Source organism: Triticum urartu, chromosome 3 (genome assembly GCF_003073215.2).
Source record: "Triticum urartu cultivar G1812 chromosome 3, Tu2.1, whole genome shotgun sequence".
Classification (NCBI taxonomy): Eukaryota; Viridiplantae; Streptophyta; class Magnoliopsida; order Poales; family Poaceae; genus Triticum; species Triticum urartu.
Window position 1 is genome coordinate 322,659,750 of NC_053024.1, and position 19,265 is coordinate 322,679,014.

Sequence of the window (19,265 nt, forward strand, 5' to 3'; positions counted from 1 at the left end):
CACAGGAGGTGGAAAGGGAATAGTGATGCGAGATTATCCCTCGCATTACATGACAACGCGCATTTAATGCGTCTTGCTTAGGTGTCCTTGCTTTATCGGGGACGGGGGAGAGATCTGTCTCGTCCGTCGCCGCTCCTTCTTTTGTCGCCACGCGCCCTGGCCAGCGATGCCTGAGATGCCACGTATGTAGGCAGGCAGCTGAGGTGGCGTAGTGGTGGGTCTTCACGAAGATCTGCATGCCACCACGCAAGTACCTGCCCAGCTGGTTGGGTCGGCAGCTACATGCATGTGGTGGTGGAGGCTGATGGTGACCCTGCGGGTGTCCTCGACAAGGGCCTTGCCGGGGCCCCAGCAAGGGTCTTGCCGAGGCGCCTGCTGTCATCCCCGGCAAGGCGCTTGCCGGGGGCCTTGTGGTCTTCCCCGGCTGGGATCCCGCCAAGGGTTGTCGCCTCCTTAGTGCGTATCTGATCTTGAATGTCTTCACGAAGATCTGGATGCTGCCACGGGGATGTCCCGAATCCTTGCCCTTTGTGGGGCAATGGACTCAAGGGTAATTCGATCCGTTGGCGCGGGACGAGTCGCCGCGGCAAGGGTCTTGTCGGGGCTTCTAGAACTGTCTCCCGGCAAGGATCTTGCCGGGGGAGTCCGCTTCGTCCCCTTTGCTCTTCGTGGTCTTGGCCTTGGTGTCGTAGTTCTCTTGAGCTTCGGTCTTACCCTGGCTCACCTCCCTTGCCTTGCTTGGTGTGGTGGTGCCCGTGGCTCAGACTGCCCATGCACAGTTATAGGGGTACAAAAAGTGTACCCCTTTTTTTGTACACCGACAGGAGCCCCCGGGCCTGGTCCACACATAAGCGCAACGCGTTGTTGGGCTAGGCCCAAAGAACGGTGCGCGGGCAGGCGAGGCAGTTTTTACCACGGTAAGATTCTTCGCGCGCTGCACTTCCCACGACTCCCACGCGTGGCGCGTCATGGGGAGGCGCGTGTGACATGGGCGGCATGCGTGGGGTTGGTTCCCGCGGGCATGCGTCACACCACAGTTAATGTGAAAGGAGGCGGCCTGTGTTTTCCCCCATAAGAAAGGAATAACCGCGGGCGCGCTGCTCACTTTCTCCTCTTTCCTCGTGCCTTTTCCAATCTCAGAGCCGCCGTTTCCTCTCTTCCTTCCTTCCTAAGCTTCCGCCGTTACCCGCCGTCGTTGCTTCGCCATCGCCCTCTAAACTTCTTGGTCGCCATGGCGCCCAAATTCGCCAAGGGCAAGGGGTGGCTAAGGGCGCCGGGGCTGTGGAGCCGCCGGAGAGCGCGCTGTCGGGGGACCGGATGAAGTCCGCCTTTTTCTTCCCCTCGACGGTTGATGTTCAAGAGCTCCGGGCCTCCTTCAGGCCCCTATGGGGAGCGAAGACGGGGGGAGAGAATTCGGGACACCCAGCGACGCGCATCATTCGTGCTGCTTGCGCCGGTCCTGCTCCAAATCGGTAGCCCTTTTTCGTCGATTATCTTTCTTGTGGGTTAAGCCCCCCTTTCTCCGATTTCTTCTGCGATGTTATGCACACCTTCGGATTTTGCCTCTTGGATTTTACTCCGAATGCGGTGGCGTGCATGGCTTTCTTCGCGCATCTTTGCGAAGGCTTTGCCGAGGTGCAGCCCAACACGGCGCTCTTCCGCCATTACTTCTTCCCTCGGATCCAGCCGGGAGGTGCCGTCTCTGGTTGCGTCACCTGGATCCCTAGATCCAAGGGGGCGTACCCGGACGGTGCCGTGAAGGAGAGGTGGGAGGAATGGCGTGGTCGGTGGTGCTGGATTGAAGATGAAAACCCGCCGGAATTCTGCAAGGTCCGCCGAGTGCCACCGGTCCGCGGCAGTGATTGGAGTGATGTCGACGTCACCGACGGGAGGCTCACCGTCGCCACCACCAGGATTCTGCGGCCCACCCGGGCTGGACTCACCCTTGAGATGATCGGGGCGGACTTCATTCATCGCCGGATCGCCCCGTTGCACAACAAGGGGAGGCTAGCCTGGCTTTTTACGAATCCGACTGACATTATGCGACTCCGCCCCGGCCTGATCACAACTTCACAGTGCTGGCGCATGCCCACTTCTGCCAGCGGCTTTTCCAGCTTGATGTGGATCGCGATGGCGAGGTCGAACAGACCGGCAAGGCCGCGAGGGCTGCGGCAAAGGTTGGCAAGGCCCTCAAGGCATCGTTTTTCAAGCTGCCAGTGGGGGTGGTCCCGTTGTGCAACAATTCACGTCGGTCCGAGATCATCGCCATGATGCCGGACTGTAACGCGCACGGCCCTGTCCCGAGCTGGAAGGATCCGAGGGACGCGGATGTGCAGCAATTCTTTGACACCCTGATCGAGGTGTACGTCAATGCTGACGCCGAGCGGTGGCTTACCATGGACACCACCCAGGCAGAGCTGGACTACATCGCCACTAGGGCGAGGGAGGCACAGCTTGCCATGGAGGCCGGCAGCGCCGGGGGTGTGGAGGACAAGGACGCAACGGCTGCGGAGGAAGAGGAGCTCACCCGGTGGGCGGCGGCCTCCAGGGAGGTCAGCAGCGGCGACACTGGATCTCCGCTCGTCGAAGACGCGGCCGACGAGTCGTCGTCGAAGGAGGACGTGGCGGCGGGCTCGACGCCAACCAGGGGAAGAGGGCGAGTCCCGTGGCGGGCTGGCTCCGATGAGCCGGTCTGGCCCGGCTGGGCTACGCGGCCTCAATTGACCCTGGAGGGGTCTGGGCGTCACACGAGGGCCACAGCAGCCAAGAGGCTGACGAAGGCCGCTGACAAGAAGAAGACAACTGCCCCTTCTTCATCTGGGCGTGCACAAACCCCGCCGTCTTCGCCTCCTCCGGCAGATGTCGACTCGGATGTTGACGCGGAGGTCACTTTTGATCTCGGGCCTCTCAGCCCGAAGAGGAAGAGGAAAGTGGTGGAAGAGGAGGAGGTGGATGACGAGTAAGTACTCCGTTCCTTACTGCCATTTCCATTCCTCTGAATTAAGCCACCCATCTTGATCCGTTTTTGCTTTTGCAGGGATGCAGAGACGTTGGCCCAGAGGGTGAAGAGGGCGAAGGCCTCGGCGAGCAGTCAGCCCCCAGCTAGGGCTTCAAAGACGCCACTGGTGGTGTTGAGCAGCCCGGACAGCAGCCCCCGGCGCAGCGCCTAGCGTAAGTTCGTCACCCTCCTCTTACTCGACATGTGGTAGGCATTCGATGCTATGGTGTTGACATTGCCGTGTTTGCAGGAGGGGAGCGGCAGCAGGAGGAGCCACAGAGGGCTACCCCCAACACACCACCCCCATCGATTACGCCACCACGAGGGGCATTCTCGGCAAGCGCATCAAGCATGGAGCCCACACCCATGGAGGAAGAGGGGAACTTGGGCGCTGGTGACTCTGCCATGGCACCGGATGCTGGCGGGGAGGGGACTTCTGCTTCACAGCCTGGCATTGGTGAGTCGCCTGTCCTCCGTCTCTGTTTTTCCCTTATTCTTTTTCTTGGCTTCAATGCTCCCATTACTACCCAGGCCCTCCTTCAATAGGTATGGAGGACGTGGATACTGTTGTTGGGAACATTGCTGTGGAGACCGCCAGGGATGCTGACGAGGTCGCCGTTGATGAGGCCGCCAATGATGCTGCTGAGGACACCGCTACGGGGGCCGCCAAGGCGACCGGCGAGGCTTCTGCCGAGGGCGCCAACGGTGGGCCTGTCGGGGAAGCCGGCAAGGCCACTGCCGAGGAAGAGGTGGCTGATGATCAGCCTCCCTCCTCCTCAACCTCGGGCCCCGGCAGGTATCTGAAGGTGGGCGACGATCTTTTCTTCCATCTCCCAGGGGCGTCAAGTTCCCGGGCGCCCGCCGAAGGGGAAGTCTTTGACGGTGAGGTGCTTGCCGCCACCGGGCTCGAGGTTGTCGGTGAGTCGGGCGTTGGCGGTGATGGTTCTCCAGAAGAGCAGCTTTTCCGCGCTATGGGGGCCAACTTCCGAAAACTCCAGGCGCTCTACTGTGTCCGTCTGGACAAAGTTATGTCTAGGATGGAAACGGTGGACCAGGCAGAGGTGGATTTCAAGGCGCGCGTTGCTGAGAGGCAGACCTGGTTCCACCAGACTCGCAAGGAGTAGAGGGCCCTTCAGGAGGAATTGGCCAGGCGCAATGTCGAGCTCACCATGAAGATGGCTGACATCGAGAAGGCCTAGGAAGAGGCGGCGAACTTGGCTGCCGCGGCCGAGGCCGTCCAGAACCAGCATCAAGCCGCACTGGATTCCCAGGAAGAGGACCTCACCATGCGCGAGGCGAAGCTTGCCGCAGCGCTCCGTGGCAAGGATGAGGAGCTCGAGGCCCTTGTCGCGCGGCGGACTCGCGAGCTAGAGCAGAGGCACAAGGAGGCACTCGATGCCCAGACTCTGGCCCATGCCGGCAAAGTAAGGGAGTTGGAGGTGTCGTAGGACGAGCTGAAGGAGTAGGCCCTCAAGCTGTCCAACGAGAAGAGCACGCTCAACAGCGCCTTGGTGGAGGCGCAAGGAGCGGTCATCAGCAGGGCTGGGGAGCTCTCCGAAGCACAAAACTCCGTCAGAGATCTCAAGCTGAAGCTGGAGGATCTCGAGAAGATGTTGTTGGAGAGCAGGGCTCGGGAGGAGACCTTGACCAGGAGTCTGGAGGAGGAGAAGCAGCTATGGGCGAACGAGGCCGCCTCCCACCAGGATTATGTGGCGGGCGAGAACAGATGGATGAGTCGTCTGGAGGAGGTCGCCGGCAGGGTCACCTCGCAGTTGGCCACCATGGGGATGCCAAACGTAAGGTATGCCCCTGAGCGCAGCGAGACCGTCAACACCAAGCTGACCATGTTCTTCGTGGGCGTCCTCGGAGCCTTGGCTTCTCTTCACTCCAACCGAGCGGCCACGTTGGCCGGGGAAGCCCGGCGACTTTACCGGGGGGTCATGACCAAGGTCCTCACCAAGATGGTGTACTGGAATCCCGACCTTGACTTCGGTGCCGGGATGGATAGCTTGCCGGATGGTATTGACCTCACGGTGCTCAAGGAGCGCATCAAGCCCATCATCAGCAGCATCGACGAAATCAAGAGGGTGGAAGGCCAGCGACGGGATTAGGCGTCCCGTTCTTCACCGCCGCTGTAGGTTCACAACCAAGAAAAATTTCATCTTTAGTTAGAACCGCAGCAATGATGTGATGTAATATAACTTTGCAGTACTTTTAATTTCATGCACGTTATTTACCCGTTCAATTCCTCTTTGTATGCGCGCCCTACGCCGATTGGGTAGGCTCGCCGGCACGGAAGCCCCTAGCGGCGTTTTGGGGATGGATCCCCATGGGCCTGCTGGGTACGCGTGCTGCTGGACGAGCCACCTTTCCGTTCTGAACGCGGCCGCTCGAACTGTCGAGCTTGACTCGAGTCAGAATCGAGAGCGTTGTTGATCGCGGAAGGCCACTCTGCCATTCTCGACGCAGCCGCTTGAGCTGTTGAGCGGACTCGAAATAGGTCAAGGGCGTTGCCGATCGTGGGAGAGCCCCTTGGCGTGCAGGTTTCTCATACAAAGGCGTGACATCTCCGGGGGGGAATAACCTCATATAAGAAGTATAGAACAAATAAGGGTTCAGTGCAACTTAGCTTCTGTTTGTAGTCGCTCGAGCGCTGATCTTCCGGCCTCCTTCCCTCTCCAAGAGCCATGAAGACGAAGGGGTGCTGGGCTGATTACTAGAGCCGATTCTCACAACTGCGCCCCCTACCTGGCGCGCCAGAGATGTCGGTGTGGAATGACACCTATGGGATCACAAGAATCCCTACTATGGTTGGCGGGGCGCGGGGTCGTGAGAAGAGCGGATCTAACAGGTAGCACACGGTTCGTTTATCCAGGTTTGGGCCGCAAGGATGCGTAAAACCCTACTCCTGCTTTGGTGGATTGTATATTTGTGTTCTTGAGCTAGCTATGGGGCGTGAGGAGCTCCAAAAAGCCGAATCCCCCTCCTGGTCGCATCGGGCCTCGTTTTATAGGAAAAGGGGTGGCCACAGTGGCACGCAGGAGGTGGAAAGGGAACAGTGATGCGAGGTTATCCCTCGCATTACATGACAAGGCGCATTTAATGCGTCTTGCTTAGGTGTCCTTGCTTTATCGGGGACGGGGGAGAGATCTATCTCATCCATCGCCGCTCCTTCTTGTGTCGCCACGTGCCCTGGCCAGCGATGCCTGAGATGCCACGTAGGTAGGCAGGCAGCTGCGGTGGCGCAGTGGTGGGTCTTCACGAAGATCTGCATGCCGCCACACAGGTGCCTGCCCAGCTGGTTGGGTCGGCAGCTGCATGCATGCGTTGGTGGAGGCTGATGGTGGCCCTGCGGGTGTCCTCCGTAAGGGCCATGCCGGGGTCCCGACAAGGGTCTTGGCGGGGCGCCTGCTGTCATCCCCGGCAAGGCGCTTGCCGGGGGCCTTGTGGTCTTCCCCGACTGGGATCCAGCCAAGGGTTGTCGTCTCCTTAGTGCGTATCTGATCTTGAATGTCTTCACGAAGATCTGCATGCTGCCACGGGGATGTCTCCCGAATCCTTGCCCTTTGCGGGGCAATGGAATCAAGGGTAATTCGCTCCGTAGGGGCGGGACGAGTCGCCGTGGCAAGGTTCTTGCAGGGGCTGCTAGAACTGTCTCCCGGCAAGGATCTTGCCGGGGGAGTCCGCTTCGTCCCCTTTGCTCTTCGTGGTCTTGGCCTTGGCGTCATAGTTCTCTTGAGCTTCGGTCTTACCCTGGCTCACCTCCCTTGCCTTGCTTGGTGTGGTGGTGCCCGTGGCTCAGACTGCCCGTGCACAGTTATAGGGGTACAAAAAGTGTACCCCTTTTTTTGTACACCGACAGGTTTCGTCATAAGTATCATGCATAGAAGAAGTGGCATCATCAATAACATGCGACATATCAGAACGAATAGCAGAAGAAGGTGTAGGTGTCGCAAGCTTACTCAAAACAGAAGGTGAATCAAGTGTAGAGCTAGATGGCAGTTCCTTACCTCCCCTCATAGTTGAGGGATAGATCTTGGTTTTGGATCTCTCAAGTTCTTCACAATGATAAGCAGATATATATCCCAAGTGACTCAAAGAATAGAGCTATGCTCCACGGCAACGGCGCTAGAAAATAGTCTTGATAACCCACAAGTATAGGGGATCGCAACAGTTTTCGAGGTTAGAGTATTCAACCCAAATTTATTGATTCGACACAAGGGGAGCCAAAGAATATTCTCAGGTATTAGCAGCTGAGTTGTCAATTCAACCACACCTGGAAACTTAATATCTGCAGCAAAGTGTTTAGTAGCAAAGTAATATGATAGTAGTGATAACGGTAACAAAAGGTAACGGTAGTAAAAGCAATGTTTTTGGTATTTTGTAGTGATGATAGCAATAGCAACAGAAAAGTAAATAAGCGAAGAACAATATGTGGAAAGCTCGTAGGCAATGGATCCGTGATGGAGAATTATGCCGGATGCGGTTCATCATGTAACAGTCATAACCTAGGGCGACACAGAACTAGCTCCAGTTCATTGATATAATGTAGGCATGTATTCCGAACATACTCATACGTGCTTATGGAAAAGAACTTCCATGACATCTTTTGTCCTACCCTCCCGTGGCAGCGGGGTCCTTACGGAAACTAAGGGATATTAAGGCCTCCTTTTAATAGAGAACCGGAACAAAGCATTAACACATAGTGAATACATGAACTCCTCGAACTACGGTCATCACCGGTAAGTATCCAGATTATTATCACTTCGGGGTTAACGGATCATAACACATAATAGGTGACTATAGACTTGCAAGATAGGATCAAGAACACCCATATATTGATGAAAACATAATAGGTTTAGATCTGAAATCATGGCACTCGGGCCCTAGTGACAAGCATTAAGCATAGCAAAGTCATAGCAACATCAATCTCAGAACATAGTGGACACTAGGGATCAAACCCTAACAAAACTAACTCGATTACATGATAGATCCCATTCAACCCATCACCGTCCAACAAATCCTACGATGGAATTACTCATGCATGGTGGTGAGCATCATGAAATTAGTGATGGAGGATGGTTGATGATGACGATGGCGATGGATTCCCCTCTCCGGAGCCCCGAACGGACTCCAGATCAGCCCTCCCGAGAGGTTTTAAGGTTGGGTGGCGGCTGCGTATCGTAAAACGTGATGATTTCTTCTCTCTGATTTTTTTATCATCGAAACTCAATATATGCAGGTGGAGTTGGAGTCGGAGATGCAACAGGGTGCCCACGAGGTAGGGGGTGCGCCCCCCACCCTCGTGGCAAGACGGTGGGCCCCTTGGCCTTCATCTTTGGCAGGTATTTTTCTTATTTTCTGAAAAGTGTCTCCGTGAAGTTTTAGGTCATTCCGAGAACGTTTAATCCTGCACATAAATAACACCATGGTAGTTCTGCTGAAAACAGCATCAGTCCGGGTTAGTTCCATTCAAATCATGCAAGTTAGAGTCCAAAACAAGGGCAAAAGTGTTTGGAAAAGTAGATACGTTGGAGACGTATCACTTACACGGTTGGGTGTTATGGGGACCCCTTGACAATTCGCTTTGAATAAAACTCCTCCAGCAAGGCCCAACCTTGGTTTTACCATTTGCCTCACCACGACCTACCTTTTCCCTTGGGGGTCACGCTCCCGAGGGTCATCTTTATTTTAACCCCCCCGGGCCAGTGCTTGTCTAAGTGTTTGTCCGAACCGAGCTGCCTGCGGGGCCACCTCGGGGAAACTTGGGTTTGGTTTTACTCGTAGCTAGTATCATCCGGTGTTGCCCTGAGAACGAGATTCGTGCGACTCCTATCGCGATTGTCGGCACATCGGGTGGCTTTGGTGGTCTTTTTTTACCATTATCAAAATGTCTTGTAAACGGGATTCCGAGTCTAATCGGGTCTTCCTGGGAGAAGGAATATCCTTCATTGACCGTGAGAGCTTGTGACGGGCTAAGTTGGGACACCCCTGTAGGGTTTTGAACTTTCGGAAGCCGTGCCTGCGGTTATGGGTAGATGGGAATTTGTTAATGTCCGGTTGTAGAGAACTTGACACTTAACTTAATTAAGATGCATCAACCGTGTGTGTAACCGTGATGGTCTCTTTCCAGCGGAGTCCGGGAAGTGAACACGGTTCTTGTGTTATGCTTGAATGTAAGTAGTTTTAGGATCACTTCTTGATCACTTCTAGCTTCTCGACCGTTGCGTTGCTTCTCTTCTCGCTCTTATTTGCGTATGTTAGCCACCATATATGCTTAGTGATTGCTGCAGCTCCACCTCATTACCCCTTTCCTACCCATAAGCTTAAATAGTCTTGATCTCGCGGATGTGACATTGCTGATTCCTTGTGACTCACAGATACTTCCAAACAGTTGCAGGTGCCGACGATACTAGTGCAGATGACGCAATCGAGCTCAAGTGGGAGCTCGATGAAGATCGTGTTCGTTGTGATGTTTCGTTTTCAATTGATTAGTAGTGGAGCCCAGTTGGGACGATCGAGGATTTAACATTTGGGGTGGTATTTCTTTATTTTGGTTCCATAGTTGGACCTTGATTGTCTTCTGGATGATGTATGATATATTTATGTATTGTGTGAAGTGGCGATTGTAAGCCGACTCTTTATTCCTTTCTTATTCAGTACATGGGATGTGTAAAGATTACCCCTCTTGCGACAAACCTACCATGCGGCTATGCCTCTAAGTCGTGCCCCGACACGTGGGAGATATGGCCGCATTGTCGGTGTTACAAGTTGGTAATCAGAGCCATCCCCGACTTAGGAGACCCCCTGCTTGATCGAATCGTTGACGTTGTTGAGTCTAGAATAAAATGTTTTGAGTCTTAGGATTATATATATCGAAGAGTAGGATTCTTTTTACTCCTTAGTCCCTTCGTCGCTCTAGTGAGGCCTCCTGACGTAGAGTTTTGACTCTTCTCTCCTCAAATTTCATGGATTTTTTTTAGGATCGCACGGGTATCTTGGAATCGTTCCAATGGTTTTGTGACGAGAAAATTGTTCTTGGTGCCTCCTGACATTTAGGGGTTGTGGCAGTGTCCCGGGGAGTAGAGCTCCGAGGTGTTGTCATCACAATTTTATCGTTGCAGTTCTGAAATACCTGAGTTTCACCGACATCGAAAATCTCTTTTATGAAGTTGTTGGTGAGATAACCTCGACGCCACCCAGTATTGGGGCAGGAGTTCGGGAGTATTTCCATAACTCGTATAATGGATGATTTTTGAAGGTTGAGGTAAACGATTTCCGAAGGTTTCTTGGTTATGTGTTGAAGGATGGATACAGCTGGATGTAGGTATTGTTAGTTTGGGTGAGATATTATGCTTCCCCTGTATCCCCAACACCTGATTGCATAACCAGAAAGTTTCGGGAGTTTATAAGTGGGAATTAAAGTAGCTCCTAGAATATTTTTCCAACAGACACATGATACGACATGGGGTCTATCTTATGTTTGTTTTCGGCTTATTTTGCAAGCTAATCCGTTGTTTTGTTTTTCAGTTGTGGTATTCGAGTTGCTTCGAAGTCAAATGTTTATTCCATACCTTTCCTAAGCGGTGTTCTCATATTCCTATGTGAATACAAATCCTTCTTGATCTTCGAGTTTGCCATCTCAATTTCTTGTGAACCGGTGTGTCTCTCTTCAAGTGGATCCGATCTTTTTCAACATCTGCAAGATCAACTCAAGTCTTCTCAACGTTGTTTGTTTCATCCGTCCCAAGTTGCCTCATTTTTCCGCAAGTTCATCATTTTTATGTTCTCTTTCTTCTCCGGTGGATTCAAGTCAAGGTTTGTCGATCATATCTTTCCCTCGTTTCAAATGTGTTCTCATGCCGGTGCACCTCTTAATCATTCACTTCTCGCTATTCATTTGTTCTGGAGTGTTGAAGATATCTCGAAGATTCGTGTTTCCACTCTGCATTCGGTCAACCTATTCTGAGGTTGTTATCTCATTCAAGCCATTTAATTCAACCGGTGCATTCTCTCTTTTCAAGCAATCTCGTCAACGGTGTTTCTTTTGAGTGGGCCCTAACCCATAGGACTTTTCCCAGGATCTTACCTGACTCTTCCAATTTTTTGCGGAGTTACTCTCAAATTCTTTTCCAAGTTTGACGTAAGAATGAATTATCATCAGTCAGATGGTTTCTCCGAGATCTTTCAAACTCTTTTCGTTGTTGGCTCAACCTCTTCGCTTTTCATGATCCTGGATTATCTCAACAATTCATGGTGGTGTTTCTCATCGTCATTCTCAACAATTGAAGATCGAAGAAGATTTTTCCTCCAAATCTTATCCATTCTCTCAGAGATGCGTAGTTCAAGCTTGATACCATCCTCTCATAATTGTTTTCGATTGTCAGAATTCTTTTCACCTATCTGGAGCAATTCAAGATTCTTTTCAGTTTGATTCTTCGGAGAACATCATCTCAGAATTATTCGTTCCAGCTTTCAGCTCTCATTCTTCAAATATTACCGGTGCATCGTTCAAGTGTTCTATAATCAGCTCATGATATGTTTGTTCTGTTGTATCTATATTCCATAAAATATCTTCATTCGTTTTTTTCAATTCTTCCCTGTGAATTGTGCCTTTGCTACGTTCATTTTCAATTCTTACGGTGATTCGTTCAAGAGCTCTCTTCCTTCGTTTTCGTATCAATTCATTCATTGTTTCAATTCCTTATTCTGGAGGTTCATCAAAATTCTTGATTTCATTTGTTCATCTTTCTTTCCGAAGTTCCAAGTTTTTCTCGGTTATATCATTGCGAAGCTCCATGTAATCATTGCAAGGCTTCTCCTGGAGTTCTTTCCAACTTCTCTTTCTTTTATCATCCTTTTTACCATAGTTGTTCATGGAGGTTACATGGTGGTTCGTCAAGGATTCTTTTCATTCTTCAATTGATCTTCAAGATTTCTCGTGAAGTTAAGTTCCACCAAGCTATACTAAAAAATAAACATGGTGTTAAACACATGTCTTATTTTGAGGAGTTCAAGCATTCTTCATCTTGCATTTCAAAGTTCAATCATTTATCCCTTATCTTTTGAGGTGGTGTTATGTCATTGTTGATAATTTTCCCTTCGTGTTTCACAATTCACAAGTTTTCAAGAGTGACATATCTTAAATGCATCATTTTCAATTCATTCAGGTCATCTTTTCAATCCCATCAATCTCTTCATTGGAGTTATCTTGGGTTATATTTCACCTAAAGCCTTCCCTAAGGAATGTTGTTATTGTGGTGCTTATCAATGATTCAAGTTATCTCTCTATCATCTTGGTCAAAGAAGTTTTCATATCTTCTTTGTTCACGATCAATCATTACTTTTGGTGACAGAATTTCACCTCAGTTTTGAGATGTTTTCCATAAGCCCTCAACAAGCCTATTCTTTTCGTTGTTGATTTCCCAACAACTCCGTTCCATGCTTCTTTTTATGGATGCTTTTCAAATTCAATTGTGGTAGAAGATGTCATTTTCCTCTCAATTCTTTCCTTTCCAACGATCCAACTTCTATTCTTTCGTTCCGGAGGCATTGTGATGTTGCTCTCTTCACTCATCATCACGGATTGTGAGGACCATGTTCTTTTCGTGCTTATCCATTTAACCGGAGTGTCGTGCCCTTTTCAAGTTCTCTCATCTTATCATGTTTTGCCTCCCTTCTCAACCGGAGTGCTGTCTGAAATGTTTCTTATCCATTGTGCCATTCTTTCAATAGTTCCGGAGGTAGTGTGTTGTGGATTTCATCAACCACCCTCTCATATTGTCAAGTTCATGTTCAATTCTTTCCATTTACAGTCGGAGTGCGGTCCAAATTATATCATTCTTTTTCCTCCTCTATCTTGTTTCTACCAAGGTGTTGTCGAAATTGATCCTTATCGTTCCTTGTACATATCGTTTCAACCGAAGTGCTTGCTTGTACTTATTTTCCATTGGAACCCTTTTTCTTATGTCTTTCAACCTACAAGGTTCTAGTAATGTTCCTTGTTCCTCTTTTCTAACGGAGTGTTTTCAACTTTGCTCATCTTCGTTGTGTTATTTCTTTCAAGTTGTTCAACCTCTAAGGTTCATTGGTTTCACTCATTTGCCAAAGAAGCAACTTTGTTTTACCTCTTCCTCTTCCGTTTCTCTCCGGTGCCATTCTAAATCTCGGGTCGAGATCCTCTTGTAGTGGTGGAGTGTTGTGACGCCCCGAGACCGTTGCGCCAGGTGTCTTCCAGTTATTCGTTGTTGTTGCCTTGTATTTTGCTTGCGTGTCGCATCTTGCCATGTCATCATCCACATTGCATCAGCATGTTTCAAAACTTGCATTCATCTGGGTTCCTCAGTTCCATCCGTTGTCCGTTCTGTGCCCAGACAAACTTGCACGCGCCCGAGGCACGTCCGAAATATTATTTTATAAGTGGCCGGAAAATGTTCTCAGAATGGGTTGAAAGTTGGCATGCGGTCTTATTGTAGTGTAGATAGGCCGTCTGCCAAGTTTCATCGCATTCGGAGTTCGTTTGGTAGCCCAACCGTTAAAATATAGCGGCAATAGTAGTCGGTCTATCGTTGGACGTTTTGGGTCTCCGAAAACAGTCGCTGGGCTGCATTCCCCCCTTTCCTCTTAGCCCAAGCCCTTCTTCATAGTCTGCCTAGGCCCAGCCTACCCCTCTTTCCGCAGTGCATAGACCCCTCTCGCGCGTCCGAAACTGCCCCGTACCCGACCTGGGAGTTGTCACCATTGGACACAGAACATCCCCAAACATCTACAAAACGTCTCCGTTTTTCCTTTTGGGCTACCTAACCTATTTTTCCCGTCCGTCCGATTACGATCGGAGGGACCTAACCGCCCTAAACTGATTTCATCTGCTATAAATATAAGGTCCAACCCTAGATCCTAGGGGTCTTCTCCCATCGATCCCACCGCGCCGCCACTCCACCTGGTTCCCCGGGATCCCTCCCGGACCAAGCAACAACTTCCTCCCTGATCCAAAAAAATTCCTCTCTCGTTCTCCACCAGCCAACCCAAATCCATCCCCTCCACGTCGCCTTGGAGCTCGAGCGCGCCACCACCTGCCGGCGACCCTGCGGCCCCCGGCGAACCTCGCAGCCGGCAACCACCACCAGCGGCCAACAAGAGGGAACCGAGACTCCATGGCTCCGCCTCCTCGTCCCTGATGTCCTTCATCTCGTCGCCGCGGCCGTCTTCCAGGGCCCCAGCCTCCTCCTCCCTTATCTCTTGGACGCGTCCGACCGCCCGCAGGCATCATCGTCCGCGCCCCCAGGAGTTAGCAGCGGTAGCCCCGTGTCTCCCTCCACGCTCGTGCCAGAGAAAGGCTCCCCAGCGGAGCTCGTCCGTGAGCAAACCCGCCGGAGCAGACCAAGCCCCACCTCCAGGGACCTTCCCCAGCGCTCCCTCGACCCACGCCGCCCCGGATCGATCGAGACAGACCGGATCGAGCCACCTCCTTGCCATCCCCTCGCCTGAAGTCGCCACGCCATGCCCCTCTGCCTCACCTCTGATTCTTTTGAAGGAGGTAAACGACGCGTCTGGTCGCCCATGTTGACCGCCTCGTCAATTCGGCCTCCCATGCCAGATCACGAGGCCCAGCGTGCCTCCTCTTCACCGAACTGGGGCAGGCCCAGGGTGAGCAGCCCCCAAGCGCCCCCTCCTCTTGTTTATTTTTTTCACCTGTTGGGCCAGCGAAATTCGGCCCGCGTATGTTTTTTCTAGCGTCTGTGAATTTGTCTATTTATTCCAGAGACTGCAGTTTTTCAGAAAACCCCTTAATGTTCATGCATATAATAACTTCAGAACCATGCATCGGATTAAAATAAGTTATATATGAAAAACGCTTAGAATTGTGTCTAGTTTCATAATATCCACCTTTCAACCATGTTTTAAATGTTTAAACTGTTGTTTGCATTTATTTCCTTATTTGCCATGTTAAAATGCTTTAATTCATAACTTAATAACTGTAGCTCGGTTTAATAAACTTTATATGTAAATGGGGTAGAAAAATGCCTAGTTTAACATGGTGGCTCTACTTTGCATGTTTAACAACTCTAAAATATGGTTTAGGGAAGAACAGTACCAAACATAAAATATGCACATGAGGAGTTTCCGGACTTGTTGTTTGTTGTTCTGGCCTCATTTAAACTTGCCTAGATAGGTAGTTTTCTTTTGCTCCACCCCTTGCCATGTTTAACAACATTTAATGTTGTTGGGTGCCTAAACGGGAGAGAACTAAATAATTGTTGTGGTGTTTCGTCAATGTGCAACTCGTTGCATATTGAGCTCCACTTAACTTGTAGTGTTGTTTGTTGCACTTTGCCATGCCATGTTTCATTAAACCGGACATGCATCATACTTGATTGTGCATCATGCCATGTTTAGCAGTAGCGCGTGTCAAAAAAGGGCGCTAGTGCTAAAAAGCAGCAGCGCGTGTCCGTAAACCGCGCTACAGATACAATAGTAGCAGTAGCGCGTGCGCATGAAAACGCGCTACCACTAGTATCCCCTTTGCTACCCCTGATAGGCTACACATAGCAGTAGCGGTCTTGAGGAAAGCGCGCTACCGCTAGCACATAAGTAGCAGCGCGTTTCACGCGGAGAGCGCTACTGCTAATGGAAATAAAATAAAATAAAATAAAAAACAAATGGAAAAGTAAATGAAAAAGAAAGAAATAGAAAAAGGAGAAAGGAAAAAAAATGTAGAGCAAAATAAATGAGAAAGCGGAAAAAAGGAGAAAGACGTAGCAGTAGCGTTTGTTCGTAAGAGGCGCTATAGCTAACATAGCTGCAGCATGTTTCCTAGACCCCCGCTGTAGAGACAGAAAAGGAAATAAGAAAGATGAAGGAAATTACATAGCTATAACAGTAGCGCATTTTGTGAAAATCGCTATAGCTAACTTAGCTATAGCGTGTTTCGCTAAAAGTGCTACCGCTAAGTTTGACTTAACCAAAAAACTGTTTCCCCCTGGCCACCACTTCTCCCCCAAACCCCTCGACCCACCCCGCCGCCGTCTACCCGATTCACCGTCGCCCCACTTCGTCGCCGTCTCCTGCCGACGTCGACTCCCCCGGAGCCACCAGAGCCGCAGGCCATCGACACCACCAGAGCCGCCCCCAACACCACCGGAGCTTCAGTCGACACCACCGGAGCCTCCCTCGACGCAACCTCCTCCATCACCGTCAGCGGAAACGCCCCCGCCTCCCTTACCACCACCGCCTCCCGCGCCACCACCGGAGCCATCCTCTGTAAGCCCCCACCCCTCCTCTCTCTCTATCTCTAAATTAGTTAGGTTAATTTAGTTAGGAAAAGAATTTAGTTAGTTTAATTTAGTTAGGTTAATTAGTTAGGTTAATTTGACAGAGATGCCCCTGTCTCCCTCGCTGTAGGAAAAAATTGTATATGCTTAACTAGGGCAGTAGGGTTAGGGTTGTAGTGTTTAATTACAAATGTTAGGAAAGTAAGGTTTAACTAGATGTTAACTAGGGTGGTAGGATTTAGTTTAGAGAAAAAATCAATATAAAAATATAAATTTCTATTAGTGTTGCAAGTCTAGTAGGTTCTTAATTTTTAGTGAATTTTTATTAGGACAAAAATGTAGGACATAATTTGAGTTCTAGGTTCATAATTTGAGTTCTAGGGTTCATACACTAGGAGATGCAAATTTGAAGTGGTCATGATATATGAAAAATCCTCAATTGTGTTTGCTAATTGATCATAATCGACATTGAAGTGGTTTGATTGTGCCCAAGTGGCCTTTTGTTGTTTCCAGGGAATGAAACCGAGTGGCCTATGTTTTGCTAGAATGTTGATTCATTTCCATTCCGGCAAAATTCAGGTTCTTGATTTGTCCACTTTTTAGCAAAGGTCATGCCGAAATTTTCCGTGAATTTTGGCACGACTTGTGCTACAAACTAGGACATATCGAGTGCCCGGGATTTGCCGCACCGGGAAGGAGTCAACGTTCCTGCAAAACAATAGGCCTTTTTATGTCATTATTCATTTTATATTGACTAGATTTAATCGTAGGAAACATGGCTAGAAACGATGAAGGACAGGGTTCTGGTGAATGCGACGACGTCTACCGGGTGGCAGACGAATTTTTTAGCCTTGCCGACATCAAGACCGGCGCTGAGACTCAAACCGGCATCCAGACTGAGACTGAGACCGGTGCTGAGACTCAGACCAGCATCGAGACTGGCGCTGAGACTGAGACCGGCGCTGAGACTCATACCGGCATCGAGACTGGCACTGAGACTGAGACCGGCTCTGCCTCGGGGAGCGGAGCCGGTGTAGAACCGAAAGCAAAGAGGCAACGGCCTCCTAACAAACTCAGGACTACTAGACTGGTGGTCACAGAGGTGGACGACGACAATTTTGAGCCAAAGGCTCCCGAGGAAGCGCGTCGATGCTACGACAATCAGATAGACTGCATCGTACGGACAACCGCCACCATCAATGATGAGAAACTACAGAAGATAGAAAATATGAGGAGCTCCCTCATAAAGAAGTTTCACCAGATATTCTTGTTCCCAGGCCGGAATGAGAAGGATTATAAAGATGCAGATGAGGACCCGACAATGAAGAAGATAAACAAACACGCCATGACGAAGTTTAGCGACGTGTTGGCCGCCTGGAAAAATCGAGTGAAAGCAAAGATCATCGACAAGAAGGAACCCTACTCCGAGATTGTAAAGGATAATCCGACAATCACGGAAGAGAAGTTTCAAATATTCAAGGAGGCTTGCGAGGCCGAAGCTGCCAAAAAAAGTCTAAGTACATGAAGGGGCTTCAAGAGAGGAACATTGGGAGCCACCACCTCGGAAGCCGTGGTTACGGCGGAAAGAGGTCCAAATGGGCCAAGGAGGACGCGGAAGCCGCGAGTCTAGGCATCCCAGACCCCTTGGCAGATTTCACCGTCCCGCAGGAGCGTGACGTCCTCAACGCCCGGCACCGTTGGGACCCAGTGAAGAAGGTTTACGAGACAAAACCGGTCATTATGGAGTTCATGAGACTGCTGGTAATTTTAGTTTCTGATCAATTCAACTGCACACGTTAGTCATATTTGTAAATGATCCTTGTGCCTTTTGCAGAGAGAGCAGCACCGGATTGCGGCCGAAAGCGACTCTCCGTCTGAGGCATTGGCGAGGCCCAAGTGGGACACTCCATTCAATCGGGCACTGAATATATTGAAACGACAACCGGTGGATACTCGACCGTCGTATGGACGCGTGCACGGTGTCGGAGACGGTGCCACGTGGAAGAAGTACTACCGTGAGACCACGGAGGAGAGAAAGGAAAGACGGAGGTTAACTGAAGAAAACATCGACAAGAAGGTTGAGATTGCCGTTGAGAAGAAATCATCTCGGACAGTCGCAACAGCGGTAGCTGCCACAAAACAGGTGGTTGCAGATTTGTCTACTTCCTTGGTGACGGGTGTTTTCACTTGGACAAGGCAACATCCAGAAAAAAATGCAGAGGACTTTCCCCTTGCTGACTTCTTGGGGAGCAGCTCGACTAGCGTGGCACCAACACCTGCTCCCGCACCGGCTCCCGCACCTGCTCCTGCACCGACTCCCGCACCGGACGTGCTCAGTGGTGCTTCGTCTTTGGTTGAGCTCGACGCCCTCACGGTATCTGTCACACCGGCCCCCTTCAATATAAATGTATAATCTCCTGTTTTCGTTGCTGTTCGGATGTCTCACGTCGCAGACTTTTCTTCGCAGGCCGACGAAACCCCGTGCACCATATTGTACACCATCGGCGACCAGAAGGTGGACGTGGGGAAGGCGGTGATAATGAAGCCGAAGGAACCATTGTTCCACAGCCGGCCGATCCCCCCAAACGTCTTCAAGGTTTCCGTGGCCAGTGTCAAACCGGGCCACGAGAATTTGCCTCCTCCAATACTAGCGGGGGATGACGACGAGACACCACGGCGTCTTGGTGATTGTTGCAATGGGTGGGTCCTGTTGTGGCCAAAGAGTCTGCTTCGTCTGGAGGCAGCCGGGAGCACACCCATGAGCACGCAGCCTCAACAAGGTATGAACATCAACACCCCACCTACCCAATTAGCGTCGGGTGTCGGGTTGGGTGATAGCGGACGGGGTAAGGAAGAGGCTCCATTAGTCGCTTATGACGTCGCCATGGATGAGGATGAGGACGACGATGGCGCTGAACAGTATGTCTATACTGGCGCCTCCTCAGGGTTTGAGCATCATGAGTCGGTGCCTGAATTGCCGTCTCAACGTATTATGG